This window comes from Topomyia yanbarensis, chromosome 1 (genome assembly GCF_030247195.1).
Source record: "Topomyia yanbarensis strain Yona2022 chromosome 1, ASM3024719v1, whole genome shotgun sequence".
NCBI classification, from domain to species: Eukaryota; Metazoa; Arthropoda; class Insecta; order Diptera; family Culicidae; genus Topomyia; species Topomyia yanbarensis.
In genome coordinates, this window is record NC_080670.1 from 84,286,302 (window position 1) to 84,308,684 (window position 22,383).

Consider the following 22,383-nt stretch of genomic DNA (forward strand, 5'->3'; position numbering starts at 1 on the left):
TCTACAACTCTGTAGAACATTGAACTGCTCTATCTCTTGCCGTTGTACAGATAGGAGTAGTACCTTCAAATGGTTTGACTTACTACCGCCACCATGCGGAGAAATTCTGAACATTTTAGGCGAAAACTGAAAGTGCATCTATTTCTCTCCATCTTTGTACAACATCAAAATTGTTTATTTATTATCGTTTCTGAGATATGTGAGTTTTTCCTGATCTTGTTCTTGCCTTACACGTGGTTCACGTATATGAAATACATAAGTGGAGTACGCCCTTTTCAAATGTGAAGCAGGAGTATCCAACTTTAAATGTTAATAACTATTCAACGGGTGCTGGGGTTGTCTTGCAGTCTTCGATAAACTTTGTTGGCACATCTTCAAAAGCCTAACTCCTTTTAGGTCAGTGTTCGGATAACTAAAGCGACCTCTAGTGGCGATTTTGTGAACTGCGAGTGTTTCCTCATACATTTTGGCTAAAAATCCCATCTTAGTCTCAAATTTGCCGTAAATAGCCAACAAAATCGATATAGTTGCCCGTGCTTCCCCTACTCATTATTTTGCGATACATTCGGTTGGTTTGGGTTTGGAATGAATTCATATTTCATAAATGCATATCAGTGGGGTGTTGAATTTTACTCTACATAACTGGCATTATCAATATGTACATGTTTCATAATCAAAATTCATTTGTTTTTTTTTCATTTTGTTTCAGATCGTGAATGCTTCTTCTGGTGTTCTTACCATAATAAATTTAGTTTTCTAGTGATCAAAGGATAACCACCAGTGCAAGTGTACATATTTATTGCTCATTGAAGACATTTAAAAAAAGTAGTGCTGTGTGTCCAATTTGGACGGTGTGGACAACCAGATTAACCTCGACCCATCCTTATCAAACGCTTGAAGGGTGAATTTTAGGAAATAGTTGAATGGGACCGTACACAAATGACGTAGCTTATTTCGGCGATTTTCGACAACTCCCTCCCGCATCGTAGCATTTTGTCACAAAATTCTAACCTCCCCTTTGTAAATAACGTAGCATTTACCAATCCCCTCCCCTCCCCCAAAGCGACCGGGTTTGAAAAAAAAACTTAAAATGCATGACCCTACACAATGCTTGACGGCTTTTATCAACATTTTCATTTTAACATCAAGTTGCGTACCAAATAAGCTCATTTCATAACAAATATAGTGTTGATAGTTTCGCTTTGAATTTTACATGTCATGGAGCATGAAGAGAAATTCTCTCAGTTTACAATCTTGCAGCTGCCTATGATTCTAAGAAACATACGTTCAATAAAAATAATTAAATCTTGTTTGGTTGAATCCAAAGAGAAAATTTTATTCCACTACCAAACTAAGTCTACCAGTTAGCACGATTAGCTAACTACTATAGCAAGTTCAATCGGCATACAAATTCTATTCGTTCTTTCCTAGCTTACAATTCTTCGAATCGAAAAAATTACCAATGAAAACCGCGTTAAAAGTATCTTGTGTGAATTTAAATTTATTTCTCTCAGGAATTGAGGAACATAAAATTCGCTGATCAATGGGTTTTGAAACCAATAAAATAAAATTAAACTTAATGTTACGTCGCACAAATTCTGACCCTACCCTTCCCCTCGTTACACTTCCTCACAAATTTGGTTTAACCCCCATACCCCCCCCCCCAAAAATGCTACGTCATTTATGCATGGCCCCAATTTGTTTTTTTTTATGTTGTGAATGATATGTAAGGAATGATTCATAAATTAAGTAACGCAAAAATTGCTCCAAATTGACTTCTCCCTCCGTAAAAAGTTGTCACAAAATTCTTTTCCCCCTCCCTAGTACGTGACAAATTCTCTCAAAAAATAACTTCTTCCGCAAAAACGTTGCCCCATATGTAACAAAAAAATTCATACATTTATGAATGACCCCTGATGCTGCCCCATCAAGTTGATCATTTTTACTTGTTTATATTTCATTTTCATTGCCCGATTTTAGCGATTAGAATATTAATCGACCGTTGCTGATAAGCGTGTAGCTGTCAGTTAGTCTAGAAGTCGAGCGAACGAGTAGCGACGCCTTTGAAGAGCAACCACCGAACCGGAACGAGGTGTAGCTGATCATAACTCCCTTTTCCTCGTTCAATATTAGTGCTGTAACTGACGCTGGGTGCGGGCGAATCTGCGCCCCGCCAAAGGTAACTTTTTATCCTATACAACCTATACAAAACCTTTCACCATGTTTTTTATTTTGAGAAAAGTTGTCTTTTTTACATTTGGCTTCCTGCTATTTAGCGCTTTCGATAGTTTGCATTAAACATATCTAATAATTTTTACATGCTCATTTTAAATATAATGGATGGAGTTGTGCATTGTTGTTTGAAAAACGATTTAATCCACCTATCAGTGAGATGAGACATTTCTTACACATATCGCTGTTGTATTATTCATTAGTTTCCGAACACACGCAAAGTTAGCAAGCAACCAGATGTGAGATAAGCACAGTTTCGAGTACTGCACGAATAACACTTCGAATAAACTGAATAAATTAAAGAAAAATAATAAAATAAATAAAAGTTTAAAATAATTATGAAGCAAAGCAATAAAAAAGTTATTCATAAAATGCATAGAATGATTTATATAAATCAAATTAATAAAATAAATCAAATTAGCTCAAATGAAAATTAGACAATATTAAAAAGGTATTAAATCAATAAAGTAAATTAAATTGTTTCAAGCTAACAAACTGTCATCCAATAATAAAAACGTTTTTAATCCACCTAACAGTGTGATGAGACATTTCTTATAACTCGTATCACTCTCTTCGGATATTATATCGTTTGAGAACATTTAGAACTTGATGCTTCGCGATGTTTTTGATAACACATACTACATGGGATAGTGGCAGGACTCAGAGAATCGCTCAAATCAGCATAGGACAACATCAGTGCTAGAAATCTCAAACCAAATCAATGGGAAAGCGAAAATGCTCTGTTAATAAAATATCTAAATTGTGGTGGGAAAACTGAATTTTCCTAAAGGGGTTATATATTGTACTGAGCCAAAAAAATCGATTTTTTTTGAATCGATTTGAAGTTTATATTTTACTCAAATTTCCAACGCGACTGAGAACTAAGAAATCAACGCTTTTTCTTGAAAAGGGCGATACTAGCAGTGATACCATTCAAAGAAAATCAACAGTGAATATTTCCAGACTTGGTTTTATTTCCTATTTAAGAACTATTGTGTTTTTTTACATCCTAGATTGCATGATTCAGTGATCGAATCCCAAAACTTCATAAAGTATTTGAAATTATTAAATTAAAATTTGTTTTTGCTATTCAAATTGACAAAATGGTAGTATCGCCCCTTTGGCGATTGTTTACTTTTTCGGTACCACCCATCAGCATTGAAGAATCGCCCTTACGTTTTTTACAATAACTACCGTTCTACACCACCGATTTCGTCCGTGTTTTTTCAATAGAGATCATTGTTACTATTTACAGCTGGTATCAGCTTGATAATCCTAAAAAAATACGAAAATAACAGTTTCGCTTCTAAACTGCATGGAGCGTTGAGGGTGAAACTATAAATAAACAAACAAAAATACAGTTTCGCCCGTTGTATTTTTTGCTGTAGTTTAAGAAAGCAATCTCATAGAATCAAAATTTTTAGGTAAATTTGTTGCGTTTCAAAGCCCTCATTCGCATGTATGAAAAAAGCCTTATGTTTACATTTGTAAGCATCACCCTTTTCACAAAAAAGCGTTGAAATGAAATCGCAGCTCCTGACTCACCCTGATATATCTCATGCGTGTATAGTTCCAAATTTTACTTCGACATCGACTTTTTCTAAAGGTAACTTCCCAGTAGTATCCTTGATTTGAATTATTATCGCTAATCCTAATGCCAAAGAACAAATAAAAACCTCTCGAAAACGAACCGTTTGGGAAAATCATCATCATTACTGGAATTTTCATTTTCACGAATCTTTTCGATAACCTTGCGTCACTCGCGTTAATCCACTGGGTGCACAGTGCTCTGAATATCTAGCGAAATCGTCTTAGGGCACCAGCGGGTCTAATTCAGAGCCATCTGCGCGGCGAGTTAAATCTGTAAAGAATACTAAAAATTAATTCCTATTCCATAATTTTCAGTTCAGCAATTCGAGAGATCGTGCTCACCGCAAGCCATGAAAAATAGACTACGTTGTGAAGCGATGGTCACTATTTATTAAAAAATCGCGGTTAAATAAAAAATTAAACTATTAAAAAATTTCAAATAGTTTATAATTTTCACAAACTTATTAGGAAAAATTGTTTAATAAGCTTTCGTAATATTGTGTAGGAAAAAGTTGAAAATTTCAGTATTTTCTCTATCTGCAACATATAAACCCTTAAGTATACCAATTAATTGGTATACGAATTGGAATAGGTTCGCCAAATGTTGGAAGAAGTCTATAAAATAACCCCTTGAAAGCTACCTAAAAATTGTAGTTCGATGCAATAAAAAATCACCAAAAATAAAATGTACGTATTAATGTGAAACACAGTGAATAATACATACAATAAAGACCCATTTTTATCAATCTCATCGTGTATTTTAGCTGTTAAAATATTCTTCCCGTCCCTTGATGTAGTCTGATAACTATTTCTGATTATGATGAACTTTTCATTTTTGCATATTTCCATCTTCATGATAAGGAAAATATGCTCAAGAAAGGATTTACTCGAATTCAGTCTTGTTCGTCTGCTAGAGCCCATCAAACATATGTTCATATTTGGCTGATAAAATCAGGGTTTCAATGTATTATAATAGATATTCAGCATTCGAAGAAGTTTCTTGTGAACGAGTGTAGAACGACTTTGTTTCTACCTACTTGAAGTCAGCGGCGTAGCCAGAAATTCGGTTTGGTGGGGGTTTAGTGAAAATCGATCATACTGTCCAAACGGCATAATTCCGAAACCGTAATTTTTAAAGTTTTAAAATTATGCAGAATTAATTTTTCAGAAAATAGTAAGAGTTCGTGTCTTTAGCGAATTTGTTGAGACTTTATTGTAGTCATGAATAGTAACCTGAGAAAATTCACCATAAATACTTATTGGACGATATACCGTCAAAATTATTTTATCAAATGATGCGCTGTTTAACGTTTGTAAAACTCATCGAAGATACTAAACCTCCGAAATTGGCGGTTTCAAAATGATGCTATCTTGACCTTAAATTACTGTTTTTGAACATTTGATCTATACATATAATTGGTCATACAACAAAAATCAAATCTCGACAAACATATGATTACGGCTTAAAAGCCAACTGTCAAAATTCTCTTTGAAAGCAAATTCCGGACAAACCGTTGCTCGCCAATCACAGATGTTGGTAGTAAACAAAAGAGAAAAGTTTTCTCTTTCATTAACTGTTATGAACTGTGTTTAGCCACTAACGGTTTGTCCGGAATTTCCTTTCAAAGATAATTTTGACAGTTGGCTTTTAAGCCGTAATCATATGTTTGTCGAGAAATGCTCAAACTCTATCAGAACCTGCTAGAGTCGAATGGAAATCGTCATTTTTCATAAATTTCTCTCTACATTCGGAAAGTGTTATCCTCGTTATTAATCATATTACGTTTTCGTCTCAACTCGACGCATTCCCAAAATAAAAACCTGTTTTAATCCACCTAGTGGTGCAATTGTGCTTTTCTCATTTGTCCAGACTACGATTCCATGGCTGGTTATGTTCAATACAATGGTGGAAATGAATATTACATGTTCAGTACGATTTGCACAAACATACAATGGATCGACAGCCACGATCTTGAGATACTATGTGATACTGAAACATCGCTTGAAACCAGCGGCGGATCATGGAGAAAGATCCGAGAGGTCCGGGTCCTGCCGAAAATTTTCAACTTGTTAAGAAATTTTAAACTAGTTTTAATTTTAAAGTAGCAACCCCTCACTGCATTCTCCCTCCGGGCCGGTATGATTGACGATTTTTAGGGTGATTGCATAACCTTTCTATATGAGAAAGGCAAAAATGTACCAAATTCCAAAGAAATCAATTTTTGTCAAACATCTCAAATACAAATTTGATTTTGAAAATTTTTCATTTCAGTTTATATGGGAATTTGCTGTGTGATTGCACTCTTCAACTCGTAACTCTGGAACCGGAAGTCCAATCAATAAAAAATTCAATAGCAGCCGATGGGAAGGTTGTACCTTTCATTTGAGACTAACTTTGTGCAAATTGGTCCAGCCATCTCTGAGAAACAGAGGTCACATTTTTTTCCACATACACACATACACAAACAGACATTTTCCGATCTCGACGAACTCAGTCGATTGGCATATGACACTCGGCCTTCCGGGTCGGGATTAGATTGACGAATTTTAGAGTGAATGAGAAAGGCAAAAACATTTTTAGCAAATGTTGAAAGTTATGCATTTTTTTGGTGAGCAGTTCTATGTTTCATAGACATTAAATCAATTTTAACTTCGCTTCCTATTAAATAAAGACCCTTATTACAGTGCATCTCTACAAAAGCGAGCTCAATTTCAAAAGAAGTCTGAGGATTATGATTGATTGCAGAACTCTGGAATTTTCTATTGGAATGTTTTCAGGCAGGAATTTGATATTGATGCTATTAGACAACTGTGAAATCAAGACCAATAGATCAGTTACATATCAGGACCCCATTCCGACAATTTATCAAAAGTCCTCATGATGTTAACAACAACAGGTTATCAATGTACGGATCCGATAATTGTTATTGTAATATTGAATTAAATCAGTCTGCATCAATAAATTTTCAACTTCAATCCAATATTTTTTTTGGGTGTGGTGTGGGGTGGGGGGGGGGGGGTTTTGTATGGTGTTAAACCCCAAAACCTTCTCTTGGCTACGCCCTTGCTTGGAGTTATTTATTTCGCTTTTCATTTTCCGATATGTTTCAGATCGATCCGATGGTTATAAGTTAGAAAAATTGCAGTCAGAAGGTTCGCACAAATGAACATTTTTGCACTGATAAGTTATCAAGTTCCTTCCAGACAACTTGGAAGTGTTCGGTGATTATTTCTAGCGGTTGTAGATAGTAAAATGAAATACAAAATTCGTTTTATCGAAATAATGTTTAGCTTATTTCAATGGATTATTACTATATTGAATAATAAATAGGCGACAAAAAGTAATCAACAAACAACAAGCCATAACTCTTAAAGTGTTAAAAATAGATATTTAAAGTCTTTAGTAAAGTTATTCGCAAAAGTAAGAGCTACAAATTTGCTGAAGACATCATTTCGATATAATCACTTCCAAGAAAATTTGTGAAGATATCTCACTCATAGGGGAATTAATCAGCAAAAGCACAATACTAAAAGAAAGGGCATATTACCTCCATTAAATTCTCCGAAGATACTATTGACCTAAAGTAAGCCGTTTTGGCGTTAATAATAGATTGCATGTTTTTGGTCATATTTCTGGCAATGGGAAATGATAAAAATCTTTCGTCCGCATCTAGTGTTAAATATCTCTTTTGATAATAGTCCGATTTCAACAAACTATAGCTTGTTCGAAAGGTATTCGTTAAAGCTGCCTAAAAACATATAAATTGTTAATCCATATTGTCAATTTCGGCAGATAATTTAAAAAAAACTGCAAGAAACGCCATTTTTGCGCATTCAAACATTCATATCTTGGAAACTAAACATCAGAATCAAAAACAAATTAATAGCGTTCATACTGTTTTTAGTTCTTTCATTTAAAATTGGTTTGGATAAGATCGGTTCAGCCATTGCTGAGAAACACGAATGAGAATTTGCCCGTTACATACACACACACAGACATTGTCCCAAATCGTCGAGCTGAGTCGATTGGTATATAAGACTCGGCCCTCCGGGCCTCGGAAAAAATCTTGAAAGTTTGAGCGAATTCTATACATTTCTTTTATAAGAAATGTAAAATGAACTGACTAAACCGAATTAATAAAATGAAGAAACTGAATAAAATATATGAACTGGGGAAAATTAACAATTTAAAAAAATGATAAATATTATGAATAAAACCATAAAAAATTGAATTAATGAGATAAATAATATGAGCAAAATTAATAATTTTACCTAATATTTTTCTAGATCATATATCGTCGCTGTTTTGCTATCTTATGACAAGTACCATTTTGGGGTAAACTGAGTTAAATATGCCACATTACTTGTTTGAAAAATCTCTACAAAGTGGCGTTTTCAGAATTTTGAAATTCTACTTGGTTACCTAGATATAGCGAGAAACATGATGAGAAATTGTGAGTTTTTTGCTTCAAATCACTGTATCTAAGGATTTGCTCAAGTTATATTGAAGTTTTCGATGTTTTTATGTGTGAAAATGTCTGAGGAACACAATGCCATAAACATTTTCAAACGAAAATTGCACGAGTTGTGGGAAAAACAGTTTTAGTTTTACACTGGAAATAAAGGATATTTGGCAACACTGTAACCAACAATAACAATTTTTCTAGATTCCCTAACTCATTTCCTTCAAAATGCATTTCACCGATTGTTTATAGACCATACGAACGCAAAGATATGAATAAATGTTAAAAATTGGTGATTTTTTCCTATGAAAAATTTTCCATGCACGATTATGACACGTCATACAAAGTTTGTCATCAATACACGCCTATGACACGTGTGAGTGCGACTTTTGTTTACATTCATAGTAAACACTCGCAACATAGTCAACCGATCTTCGTAATATTTGAGAGATTAATGCAGAATAGATAGAAGCTAAGGTTTAACATCGCTTGAAACCAGCGGCGGATCATGGAGAAAGATCCGAGAGGTCCGGGTCCTGCCGAAAATTTTCAACTTGTTAAGAAATTTTAAACTAGTTTTAATTTTAAAGTAGCAACCCCTCACTGCATTCTCCCTCCGGGCCGGTATGATTGACGATTTTTAGGGTGATTGCATAACCTTTCTATATGAGAAAGGCAAAAATGTACCAAAGTCCAAAGAAATCAATTTTTGTCAAACATCTCAAATACAAATTTGATTTTGAAAATTTTTCATTTCAGTTTATATGGGAATTTGCTGTGTGATTGCACTCTTCAACTCGTAACTCCGGAACCGGAAGTCCAATCAATAAAAAATTCAATAGCAGCCGATGGGAAGGTTGTACCTTTCATTTGAGACTAACTTTGTGCAAATTGGTCCAGCCATCTCTGAGAAACAGAGGTCACATTTTTTTCCACATACACACATACACAAACAGACATTTTCCGATCTCGACGAACTCAGTCGATTGGCATATGACACTCGGCCTTCCGGGTCGGGATTAGATTGACGAATTTTAGAGTGAATGAGAAAGGCAAAAACATTTTTAGCAAATGTTGAAAGTTATGCATTTTTTTGGTGAGCAGTTCTATGTTTCATAGACATTAAATCAATTTTAACTTCGCTTCCTATTAAATAAAGACCCTTATTACAGTGCATCTCTACAAAAGCGAGCTCAATTTTAAAAGAAGTCTGAGGATTATGATTGATTGCAGAACTCTGGAATTTTCTATTGGAATGTTTTCAGGCAGGAATTTGATATTGATGCTATTAGACAACTGTGAAATCAAGACCAATAGATCAGTTACATATCAGGACCCCATTCCGACAATTTATCAAAAGTCCTCATGATGTTAACAACAACAGGTTATCAATGTACGGATCCGATAATTGTTATTGTAATATTGAATTAAATCAGTCTGCATCAATAAATTTTCAACTTCAATCCAATATTTTTTTTGGGTGTGGTGTGGGGTGGGGGGGGGGGGGGGTTTGTATGGTGTTAAACCCCAAAACCTTCTCTTGGCTACACCCTTGCTTGGAGTTATTTATTTCGCTTTTCATTTTCCGATATGTTTCAGATCGATCCGATGGTTATAAGTTAGAAAAATTGCAGTCAGAAGGTTCGCACAAATGAACATTTTTGCACTGATAAGTTATCAAGTTCCTTCCAGACAACTTGGAAGTGTTCGGTGATTATTTCTAGCGGTTGTAGATAGTAAAATGAAATACAAAATTCGTTTTATCGAAATAATGTTTAGCTTATTTCAATGGATTATTACTATATTGAATAATAAATAGGCGACAAAGAGTAATCAACAAACAACAAGCCATAACTTTTAAAGTGTTAAAAATAGATATTTAAAGTCTTTAGTAAAGTTATTCGCAAAAGTAAGAGCTACAAATTTGCTGAAGACATCATTTCGATATAATCACTTCCAAGATAATTTGTGAAGATATCTCACTCATAGGGGAATTAATCAGCAAAAGCACAATACTAAAAGAAAGGGCATATTACCTCCATTAAATTCTCCGAAGATACTATTGACCTAAAGTAAGCCGTTTTGGCGTTAATAATAGATTGCATGTTTTTGGTCATATTTCTGGCAATGGGAAATGATAAAAATCTTTCGTCCGCATCTAGTGTTAAATATCTCTTTTGATAATAGTCCGATTTCGACAATCTATAGCTTGTTCGAAAGGTATTCGTTAAAGCTGCCTAAAAACATATAAATTGTTAATCCATATTGTCAATTTCGGCAGATAATTTAAAAAAAACTGCAAGAAACGCCATTTTTGCGCATTCAAACATTCATATCTTGGAAACTAAACATCAGAATCAAAAACAAATTAATAGCGTTCATACTGTTTTTAGTTCTTTCATTTAAAATTGGTTTGGATAAGATCGGTTCAGCCATTGCTGAGAAACACGAATGAGAATTTGTCCGTTACATACACACACACACACAGACATTATCCCAAATCGTCGAGCTGAGTCGATTGGTATATAAGACTCGGTCCTCCGGGCCTCGGAAAAAATCTTGAAAGTTTGAGCGAATTCTATACATTTCTTTTACAAGAAATGTAAAATGAACTGACTAAACCGAATTAATAAAATGAAGAAACTGAATAAAATATATGAACTGGGGAAAATTAACAATTTAAAAAAATGATAAATATTATGAATAAAACAATAAAAAATTGAATTAATGAGATAAATAATAAGAGCAAAATTAATAATTTTACCTAATATTTTTCTAGATCATATATCGTCGCTGTTTTGCTATCTTATGACAAGTACCATTTTGGGGTAAACTGAGTTAGATATGCCACATTACTTGTTTGAAAAATCTCTACAAAGTGGCGTTTTCATAATTTTGAAATTCTACTTGGTTACCTAGATATAGCGAGAAACATGATGAGAAATTGTGAGTTTTTTGCTTCAAATCACTGTATCTAAGGATTTGCTCAAGTTATATTGAAGTTTTAGATGTTTTTATGTGTGAAAATGTCTGAGGAACACAATGCCATAAACATTTTCAAACGAAAATTGCACGAGTTGTGAGAAAAACAGTTTTAGTTTTATACTGGAAATAAAGGATATTTGGCAACACTGTAACCAACAATAACAATTTTTCTAGATTCCCTAACTCATTTCCTTCAAAATGCATTTCACCGATTGTTTATAGACCATACGAACGCAAAGATATGAATAAATGTTAAAAATTGGTGATTTTTTCCTATGAAAAATTTTCCATGTACGATTATGACACGTCATACAAAGTTTGTCATCAATACACGCCTATGACACGTGTGAGTGCGACTTTTGTTTACATTCATAGTAAACACTCGCAACATAGTCAACCGATCTTCGTAATATTTGAGAGATTAATGCAGAATAGATAGAAGCTAAGGTTTAAGATATTCAATATCAAACTTTAAAAATCGTTTCTCTAAATGTGCTAAATGGCGCTTGTCATAAGATAGCACAACAACGACGATATGTGTGTGTGTGTGTGTTAACCATCCTATCTCCCACTAACTGGTAGTGATTTACAGAAAAAAGATGTTTGCATGTATTTAAACATTCATGCAAATAACTTGGTTCACGGATTTAGGAAGGTGTTAGCTCAATTGACTTTCCGATGACCCATTTCGTGTACAGTGCCAGACATGTTCCGAGGTCATTGTTCCATCAACTAGCCCCGCCTTACTGTAATGTTTGTATCAATTGGATTGTAACATTACAGTAAGACTTTCGATTCCATTTAAGCAGGAAATCGACGCGTATTTAGTATATTGGTTCAATTTGTATATATAACATAACACATGTGTACTAGAAAACTTACCATTTTTGCAGTTTTCTACCTTCATTTCTATCTCCCATTTATGTCTCCTTTGACTCTCATCCACATTTCTTGAATTCCTGCTTATTTAAGAAAGAAAAGGGGAAATAATAAAAAAGAACCGATAGAATCCGTGTTTTCCTCAGCGCTTTCGTTTCTCTTAGTCTGGTGTCACTGCCTGTTGGACTTGTGTAAGTTGTTCCATTGGAGATCTCCAAGGAGCTGTAATTGGAGGAAGATCTGACTTCTATCCAAAAGTATCAGTTTTTCACATTAATAGATTATATGTGCGCTACAATACAATCCCGTGTATAATGCAACCATTTTTGGAACATTTATATGTACATATACTCACATATACACATACACACACACACCAAAAAATAATTAAATTTAAACGACATGTAAATCAATATGAATGTAAATATACAAAGCTTGAATCAAAAATTTTATTGACGATTAAGTTGAATTCGATGCACTCAATGGGAGCATCAAAAAGCATATGATTTTACACTTTCGTTCGTGTAATATTACATGTCATTTATTTTACAGCAATATTGGACTAAAAATACATTAAAGTGCACTGGTGGTTGTCAAGTCAGACCGGACCAAGTCGCAAAACATCAAAAAATGAGTTAATGATAGCACTGGATAAAGAATTTCTTCAGCTACATTCCACTTTTACCAGATTTGAAATATGAAACAATAAACAAGAATCATGGCAAAAATTATTTTTCAACTATAATGTAAAGGAAGCTGCGATTCAAAATTTAAACGCGTTTTTCATGAAATCAATGCATTGTCACTTAGTCCGGTCTGACCCAACACCGACCAAATATGTGTACGAAAATTAATTTAAAATCACAAAATATTTTTTTCTGTGCATATATACATACATACATACACATGTGTACATAAAACATATACACATACATTCATACAAACATACATAGACAAATAATGTGTGTTAATGGGATAAGGATATGTATTCAAATAAAAATTGAATGAATCAATCTCAAAAAAGATAAAATAAAAAACTGGAGAATTAAAAGTTCCACATCAAGCATCGCACCAACCCTACCACACGGGGATAGAGCCAGCGATGCCAGGTATTATTTGGACAAATCTGTGTAAGGGAAACGTAAAAGTTTATCTCAAGACAAGAAGTGTCGACCCGTTTTCTAGGCTTGGACGAGGTAAAAAATTGAGAAATCTGGGCTAGTCTGTGCATTACATCAGAAAGTTGTGGAAATCTGCGCAGATCTGCAAATGTGTGCAGTCCATTGAACCTCTGTGAAACACAGACAAATCTGTGCAGCTGGCATCTCTGGATTGGGCCATGCACACACTAAAACACCAACCCTTAACCTTTCTTCTATAAACAATTTTCTTGAAAACGCATTTCTGCGCAACTAACACTTGCTTTCTACGCATAATTATTGAATGTATATAAGGAATCCAATAGAACTTTTAGATTTATACCGCAATCCAGAGGCCTACTGTCTAGATCTAAAAACGTATTATAAAAACGAAAACACCTGAGTTTGCCACCGCCACCGCCTCGTCTGCCACTGCCTTTGAGATACTATCATCACATCATATCACTACCACAAATGTGCGTACCACCTGTGACCGGGCTTTTCGCTTCGTATTGTCGACATCATATGCAGCTATTTACACTGCAAAACACTCCTTTATATTTGTTCTGTTTTGCTATTATAATTTCGCGTGCACTGTTGCCAGAACAATAAGAAGCTTTCACACAGCCGAGAAAAGCTTCGGATGGGGTCAATACTGTGCCTTCATCCAACTACCAGTACATTTAAGCAAAACACTCGGGAGTTGTTGGATCCATGCATTTGTATATCATTTAGAACGAAAACGCACAGAGCGTAAGAAAGAACAACCGTTTAGGTACACAAACAACTAAATATCTCACTAGCTTTCGTAATACAACTATAGTTTGAACAATAAGTTTCACTTGCTCTTCTAGCATCAAGAGGAACGCATGTCAACAACCACTTGCCGTTATTCCGTTCAGAATACGAACACTTTCTTATAATCTCCTAAAACATTCCATGAACCGGTATTGCGGAAGCTGGCAAGAGCGAATAAGCACAGTCATCATATTCGAACCAAGCAATCTTCCGGATGGAGCTCATACTATGCCCCGCAAACATTTTGAGCAACACGCGAGGAATAAAAGAAAGCATACACTAATTTGACAACAACACACGCACACACTAAAACACGAAGCTTTATGGCACGAGATTGAATTCATCGTTGGAAATAGGCGCTTGAAATATTGAATTTTCCTCAATTACGGAAGCACAGTGTCCAAACTCCACTCACTACATGTGACACGGACGCGATCCGAAAAGTTGTAACAGGAACTGACACCGTAAACAAGGAACCGCCGGTAGAAAACTCAAAATATTACGGAGCCGCAATGCAAACTGTTGTCTTGAGCAGTGTTACCAGCCCTCTCAGATAGCACAACAACGACGATATGGTTCCAAAACCGTTTTTCTTAAAAGTGTTAAAGTAAAGAAACACACAAGCCTGTTTTAATCAAGATAGATGCTTGTCTATCAGTGTGAGAAGCTGCTCAATTTTTACATACCGATCCGTAATACACATCTCCTGCAAAGTTTTCAATAGTTCGATTGGGCAGGAAAGATAGCCGAAAGCCGTCTACATTGATAAAATTTATCAGTTTTCAACAATATTTGAAGGCAAAAATAATTTTTCACCGATAAAACTGAAAATGTCTCTGGTAGCACTGCTCCAGTGAAATCCAATCAGAACAATTGCAACAACTTCAGTTCTACTGATATTTATTGTAACTATTAGAGGGATTCCATGAGAAACCGTCAGATCGCAAAATATGACCATCGAACCATCGATTCGAACGAAACTTTACATTTGTGTTCGGTTTATGAATCTCCATGATTTTCTCTGGTAATTGCAGTATTCTAATACAAGGGCAATTTTTCAAAAGGGCGTTCTATTACACTATTTTATACAGAAAAACTATCTGAGAACGAGTTACAAGGAATGAATACTTCTGCACGAAAAAAATATACACTGAAAAAATGTCATTTTTCACAAAAACAAAAATTTATGATATAAATTCAAATTGCAAAAAAAAAACATTTTTTCTAATTTTGTCAACAAAAACCTAAGGAGAAAAATATTTTAAATGTAATTTCATAATGGAGAAATTATCAGAAAAAAAAGTTTTTCTAACAACTTTATACATGATTTTAAATTTCATACTAATTGACATACAAAACTGTAATTTTATTACAGAATATAATTCTAAGTATCATTTTAAATCAATATGCATTAAACAAATATCTTCCAAAATGCGATAGTTTTCGAGATATTTGGATATTTGCTCCAACAAGATCAATTAATTCATGTAATCATTTACTTTTTAAAAGTTATTCGCGTTACCCCATCATACATTTGTCAAAAGTCTCATGTTTATCGTTTTACAGCCATAAAAGAAGCTTGTTCAGTGTATTTGGATCATGGAGAAGCTTTAAATAAAAAAATTTTCCTAACAACAACTTTTGACAAATTTTCATAATTCATACTATTTGCAGTCAAAAGTAGAATTTTATTTTTGAATATGATTCTGAACGCCATTTTAAATCAAAATTCTTATTTCTCATTATTAAAATTTTCTGAAATGTAGTAGTTCTCGAGATATTTTAAATTTTGTTTTAACAACCCAATTATTTTGTTGTATTAAGACCTTTTCGGAAGTTATTCGTGTTTCTCCATCAACAGCAATTAGTTTTTCGTAAGGCCCATAACATTTCCTGTAACTTTCCCATTGACAGCAAGGCGATATTGTAAACCATTTGAAAGCTACATGAAAAAAACCAAAATACAATTCAACTATATAGTTTAATCATCAGATTCTATGGTTGAATAATACTTTGATTGTTTTTATATAGCTTTCAAATGGTTTACAATATCGCCTAGATGTCAATATGAAAATTTGTCAAAAATTGTTGTTAGGAAAGCTTTTTTATTTAAAGCTTTCCCGTGATCCAAATACACTGCTTCTTTTATGTGTGTAAAACGATAAACATTAGAATTTTGACAATCTATGATGGGGTAACGCGAATAACTTTTAAAAAAAGACTTAATTACATGAATTATTGTGTTTTGTTGGAGCAAAATTCCAAATATCTCGAAAACTATAGCATTTTGCAAGATATTTGTTAAATGCATTTTGATTTAAAATGATATTTAGAATCATATTCTGTAATAAAATTACAGTTTTGTATGTCAATTAGTATGAAATATAAAAACTAAAGTTTATTTAGAATCATATTCTGTAATAAATTTACAGTGTTGTATGTCAATTAGTATGAAATTTGAAAACATGTATGTATAAAGTTATTGTTAGAAAAACTTTTTGGTGATGATTTCTCCATCATGAAATCACATTCAAAATTCTTTTCTCTTTAGGTTTTTGTTGACAAAATATAAAAAATTAGAAGAAATGGGTTTTTTGCAATTTGAAATTTTATCATGAATTTTTGTTTTTGTGAAAAATGACACAAATTTTTTTTCATCGTATATTTTTTCGTGCAGAAGTATTCATTCCCTGTAACTCGTTCTCAGATAGTTTTACTGTATAAAATAGTGCAACCGAACAATTTTTTTTTTGAAATTATTGCACGTAGAAACGTCTACGCCCTTTTAAAAAATTGTGCTTGAGTCAAAATAATCTTATTGACTGTGGAAAATGTTTAGTCTTCCATCCCGTTTAAACTTGTAAAGTTTTATCGGAATCTAAGATGGTCGATCACGATTTTAGAGATTTTCGGACAGATCTTCGTGAAATTCCTCATTAGCGCTCAAATAATCGGTGATGGTCACAATTATAAGTTTTAGGGTAAGGTGGGGCAAATCCGACCGTTGGGTAAACCCAACCCTCCTCTGTTACCGAAAATCAGAAGCACTACGCGAACTAATATCAATGGTGTCGTATAGAGCATCGAAAATAATCATAATGGTGGCATGACAGCATTTTATTAATCTACATTGAGATGCTCAAACGACAAAAAGTGTGTTTTTACAACTTTTGATTTGACTTTTGTGCATTATTGCCTACAGGATATTTCTGATTGTTAAAGTGATTGCATAAAAATGTAAGTGGATTTAAATTCTTTGAATAAAGTCCTACAAAGTGCGTAGATGAATTTGGTTCAACCTTTTTCATAGCTTTTTTTAATTGCATCGTAATGAAAAATGACGCGGTGGGGCAAATCCGACCTCTAAATAGTGAGGGTAAGAAAATGTTTATTTATCGCTTTTTTGCTAAGAAAATGTGTATTTATCAATTTGAAATATATTTTTATTGTTATTTTATATTATTTTTATGAAAAATAATTCACAATTACAAACGAAAGACACAAAAACGTGATGATTATAGTATTCGTCAAGCAATTGCTCCCATGCAAATGAGAATATCATTACGTGCTACTGCTCGTGATTTTAGCATTCCAAGATTGACATTTAACTCCATTTTCTTCATGTTACAATTCAATAACACAACATTTATTGATTTATCATTGAAAAACGGCTTTAATCCACCTAACAGTGTGATGAGACATTTCTTATAACTCTTATCACTCTCTTCGGATATTATATCGTTTGAGAACATTTAGAACTTGATGCTTCGCGATGTTTTTGATAACACATACTATATGGGATAGTGGCAGGACTCAGAGAATCGCTCAAATCAGCATAGGACAACATCAGTGCTAGAAATCTCAAACCAAATCCATGGGAAAGCGAAAAAATGGCCCATAAAATAGACATACCAACGAATTATTGTTAATGCTCTGTTAATAAAATATCTAAATTGTGGTGGGAAAACTGAATTTTCCTAAAGGGGTTATATATTGTACTGAACCAAAAAAATCGATTTTTTTTAATCGATTTGTAGTTTATACTTTACTCAAATTTCCAAAGCGACTGAGAACTAAGAAAATTGAAATTGTAACCCGAGACAGTTGGAGCCGGAGCCTAAATCAATATTTAGCGGATGGCTTCAGCGCCACTCCCGAAGGAGACCATTCGCCTTGTTCAGTTTGCCCAGCTATTGAGACCCCTCCTACAGGCGGGTACTATTTGTTTCTGAGTACTGGCTACAGAATGGTCCAACTGGACTCAGGTACCTTGATTACCAGTCTGAAAACATTCGCTAGAACTCAACAACAGTATACAAAGAAGGCCTCAGACCGGTATAATTAATTAGCTCTAACGCTTTTTATCATCACGGGCAAAGATCTACTCAAACACAAGGTCCCCAATCGTGGCCGATTTAGGAAAGGTTGAGTCGAAGGAAAAAGGAGTCAACTCTGCTCGCTAAAAACGGAGACGACCGAAAATCGTGAAACTGCCTACACCAGAAAATACCAAAAAAAGTTTACTGCAAAAAAACTGTTTAATTCACTTCAACTCATAATTCGCTTACAAAAAATATTTATTTCACATTTCGGGTCTCGAACCCAGGCCTTCCAACTTGCTAGTTAATTTCCTCGCAGCGCGCTAACCAACATGGTCACTGCCTATCCTGTCTCTCTCCCTTCCCAAAGCATATCAAAAATCTAACTACCTAACGTGGTGTTCATCCGAAAATGAGTGGCTCAACTTACGGTGCGTGCATATACAGTCGGCGTGTTTGCGTGTAATACAGCGATTTCATCCCTGACCTAGTATTTTCACGGGGTGGGAAAAATAAAACCGCCGAACAAACAAATTGATAATCGGGTTTCGAACCCGGGCTTTTTGAGCTTGTCACGAAAACGCTGTCACTTAGCTCACTGAACCGGCATTTGCGGGTTTAAACAAAATTGATCATGCGCATGTCAAAAAAAAGGAAATGAGTACTCACACTACCATGGTTTTACGTGGGTCGCTCGAAGATCCAGTCCGCTGGAGATGCTGATCCGGTTGCCACAAACGATTAGCCCGGTCGTTTGCTGGCAGAGTCTGACCTGATGGAGGTCACTGCATTACATGTTTCCCACGTGGGTTGATCGATAGTCGGTGCCCAGCAGCTGGACGTATGCTGGCAACGACGCTGCTCCCTAGCTAGCGCGAATTTGACGGTCGTCGCTCTTCCGGATGGTTCACCGGGAACTTTGTAGCTAGATGGCGGGGTCAGAAGCGGTTGCTGACGGATGATGATCGGTGTGACGGGATGCTGCAGCTTCAAACCTGCACGAAAAACACGCATCCAACGACAAGTTGGAATAGACCTTTCTCGTCAAAAAATTTTATATGATAGGATGCTTCCTTTTTTATCCCCAATTCGTTACTGCCTATTGCCGCGATGATTTGGTACCTCTAACTATTGAAAAAATCAAAAATAGTGCAAGCTGCTCATTTAACCCCATATTCTGAATACCTATCTTGCCTTGTTTCCCCATATTTTTACACCATTTGGATGAATTTTCTGTGGGGAATACTAAAAGGATGCCAGATCTGCATATATATTAGTAAATCTGCAGATTTTGCATTTTCACTGCAGATCTTTTGCAGATTACAAATATTTAGCAGAACAAAGCCTATGCCAGCCAATTTATACACCAGCCTTCAACATTTTTGATCATTTAAATTATATACATACTACATTTCTACGTCGCATTTATTGAAGATTTTTGTAGCAATCTGCAGACTTTTATATTTTTACTGCAGGCTATTGTTTAAATAGACCTGGCATCACTGATGCTGAAATGATTCATTCATATACCTGTCAAAAATATAGAGCATTGTATGAAAATGTATAACCTCACTTTTCTGACAGTTTCGGTGTGCTTGTTTACCTAAGACTTGTTTGCACGGACTATTAAAATTTACATTACTTGAATACTTTCGATGCTCTTTGAAAGAATATCAGCTCAAGAGGGATGAGGATTGGAACAATGGTAACCTGGTTCATACATTGACCAATCGGCGCTGGATGTAAAACCCGGTGGCATATGCTGAATCGCAAGATCAAGCATTGGGCTATAAAACGATTGCTTTCTGGATGATGGATCCTTATCACATTTGTACACATTTTTTTGTTTGCTCGTGGGTTAATTCCTAACAAGATGATCAGATTGATTATTCATTTTTAGGTGGTGAAGTTTACCTGAACTTTATAGGTAACGAATTCGGTCGATGTTGAAATGATTTTGATCGTTCAATGCCCATATCGAAGAACGTTTCCATTGGTCAGAATGCCTACCAGCGTATAGACTTTTCTACGGCTCATGTACGTACACGGCACATGACACAAACACTACATCACTAGCTGGTGGAAAATAATAAACAAAGACGGCAAAATCAAATGGGATTGTTTTCAACCAGGAAGCTGCAGAAGTGTTCGTGAGACCGGGCGACAAGAACTCAAAGATAGCAGCAAACATGAGGACGACAAGGTTATTGCTTTCGAGTGGAATAATCATTTATTAGGGTTACCAAATGGACTGAGAGCAAATCAAGGACATCCCTGCCAAATCTATTCGGAATTGGAGCCTGAATCAGTTGTCACTTGAGCCAGAATTCTGAAAAAGTCGGGATTCTGGCTTATGTTCCAGCAGTTGAACTGGGACGTTGAATCTTGATCGAGACAAATTGGAATGGTGTAGTGCCAATATTGAACGAAGGTAACATCTTTGGCTATATCGAGTTATCCAACAAATTTTGGTTACTTCTGAGTAAAAGAACTTTTGGTTGTGATGAGTCGCCGAGAGTATGCATTAACAAAAACAATCGCTGGAAGTATTTGAAATTGACAATTGAAATTGATTCTCTTGGAATAAAGCTGATCTGAATAATTTAATACAGGGTGATTCATCATGACGTTTTTTTGATCTCGCAAAAATTTTAAAAATGGAGTTAATCGCGAAATGTTTATTTGTCAATCGAAAGAACATTTTTTGCCATTTATTGTTTGAAAACAATTTCTTTTAAACGTTGACCATGTTGGCGCTTGAGGTAATCCTTTCGATTGGTCCAATTTTTGTTGATGGATTCGAGTATTTCAAGTGGTATCTGGCTAATTAGTCGAGTAAAGTTGGTTTCCAATGGGAATGTCAATGTTTTCTTCAATGCGTGCTGGATGTGGTCGATTTGTTAGCTAACCATCCAATAACGAGAACTGCAACTTTCACTCATTTATTGTATGGTGAATAGTGGAATCAGTTGGCCGATTATATCGACCATATTATGGACGGAGTGCACGAAACACATTTCTCACAGATCGCTGGTTTTCGAAATATAGTTGAATAATTTGAAAATCGTGAGCATACTGTGGTGGCAAACAATACTAAACTACAATAAAATGACATGGCTTGGTAAAACCATCATGTTGAACCACTCTGTATATGCCAAGGTTTGAGACTAAAAATAAGGATATTTGAAGTAAAATAAGGACGCTTTCCAAAAACCTCGAAAATAAGGACATGTCCTTTAAAATAAGGACGGTTGGTAGCCCTAATTTATTATTCGTGTTCAAGTTCCATTACAGCAAAAGTTTCGTCGATTATCGCATTGTCGTTGATTTAGCCGGCAAATGCAAAATAGCGCTCGGCACTGACGATAAGGAGTAAGAAGGATTTGATTGGAGTGATAATAATGCAGAGCATTATACGTTCTGATAGAATATCAGGGAGGAGAAATTATATGTAAATTTATATTATATCCCGAGTTGCCATCATTTTGGCACCGCAATAAAGCTATCTGCTGTCTTGTTCAAATTGGCACGAAATAACTAGGCAGCGAATGATAAATTTCATAGTCAATTTATTTACTTTTTCGGAAGGATAAGTAATTAGTATGTTGTGAATATATGTGTCGCCGGTGCCGTGTGTTATGGTGGTACCGGACGGAACCGTTGGTCAGCAGACCGTCCTTGTCGTACTGGTCATAGATGCGACGTTTTTTCTCATCTCATAGCACTTGACATGCTTCGGAGATCTGTCTTAACGCTCTCTACTTAGAGCAGGATACGCGAAACCACTGCTAGCTTTCAAAAGAAAATTCCTAGCTGCTGCTACCCTATCAGTCTCTTTCTCGGCTGAGGACTACAATTTCGATCGATTAAATTATGCTATGAAAATTGTATTTCCTGGAATTTCAGCTAACAAGGTCAATTCATTGTGAGGAATTTCGCTGCGTTCCAACATTGCTTGCCTCTGTAGGTGATGATGTG

The 22,383-nt window shown here is 35.0% G+C and overlaps 1 protein-coding gene across 1 annotated transcript in view; it reads left to right on the forward strand.

Moving 5' to 3' along the window:
- Positions 1–2,123: 2,123 nt before the first annotated feature.
- Positions 2,124–22,383, forward strand: part of LOC131693967 (synapsin) — a 966,657-nt gene continuing 946,397 nt past the window's right edge. Inside the window, exon 1 of the mRNA XM_058982279.1 lies at positions 2,124–2,179. The gene's annotated coding sequence lies outside the window, so the exon portion shown is untranslated. The remainder of the gene's footprint in view (positions 2,180–22,383) is intronic.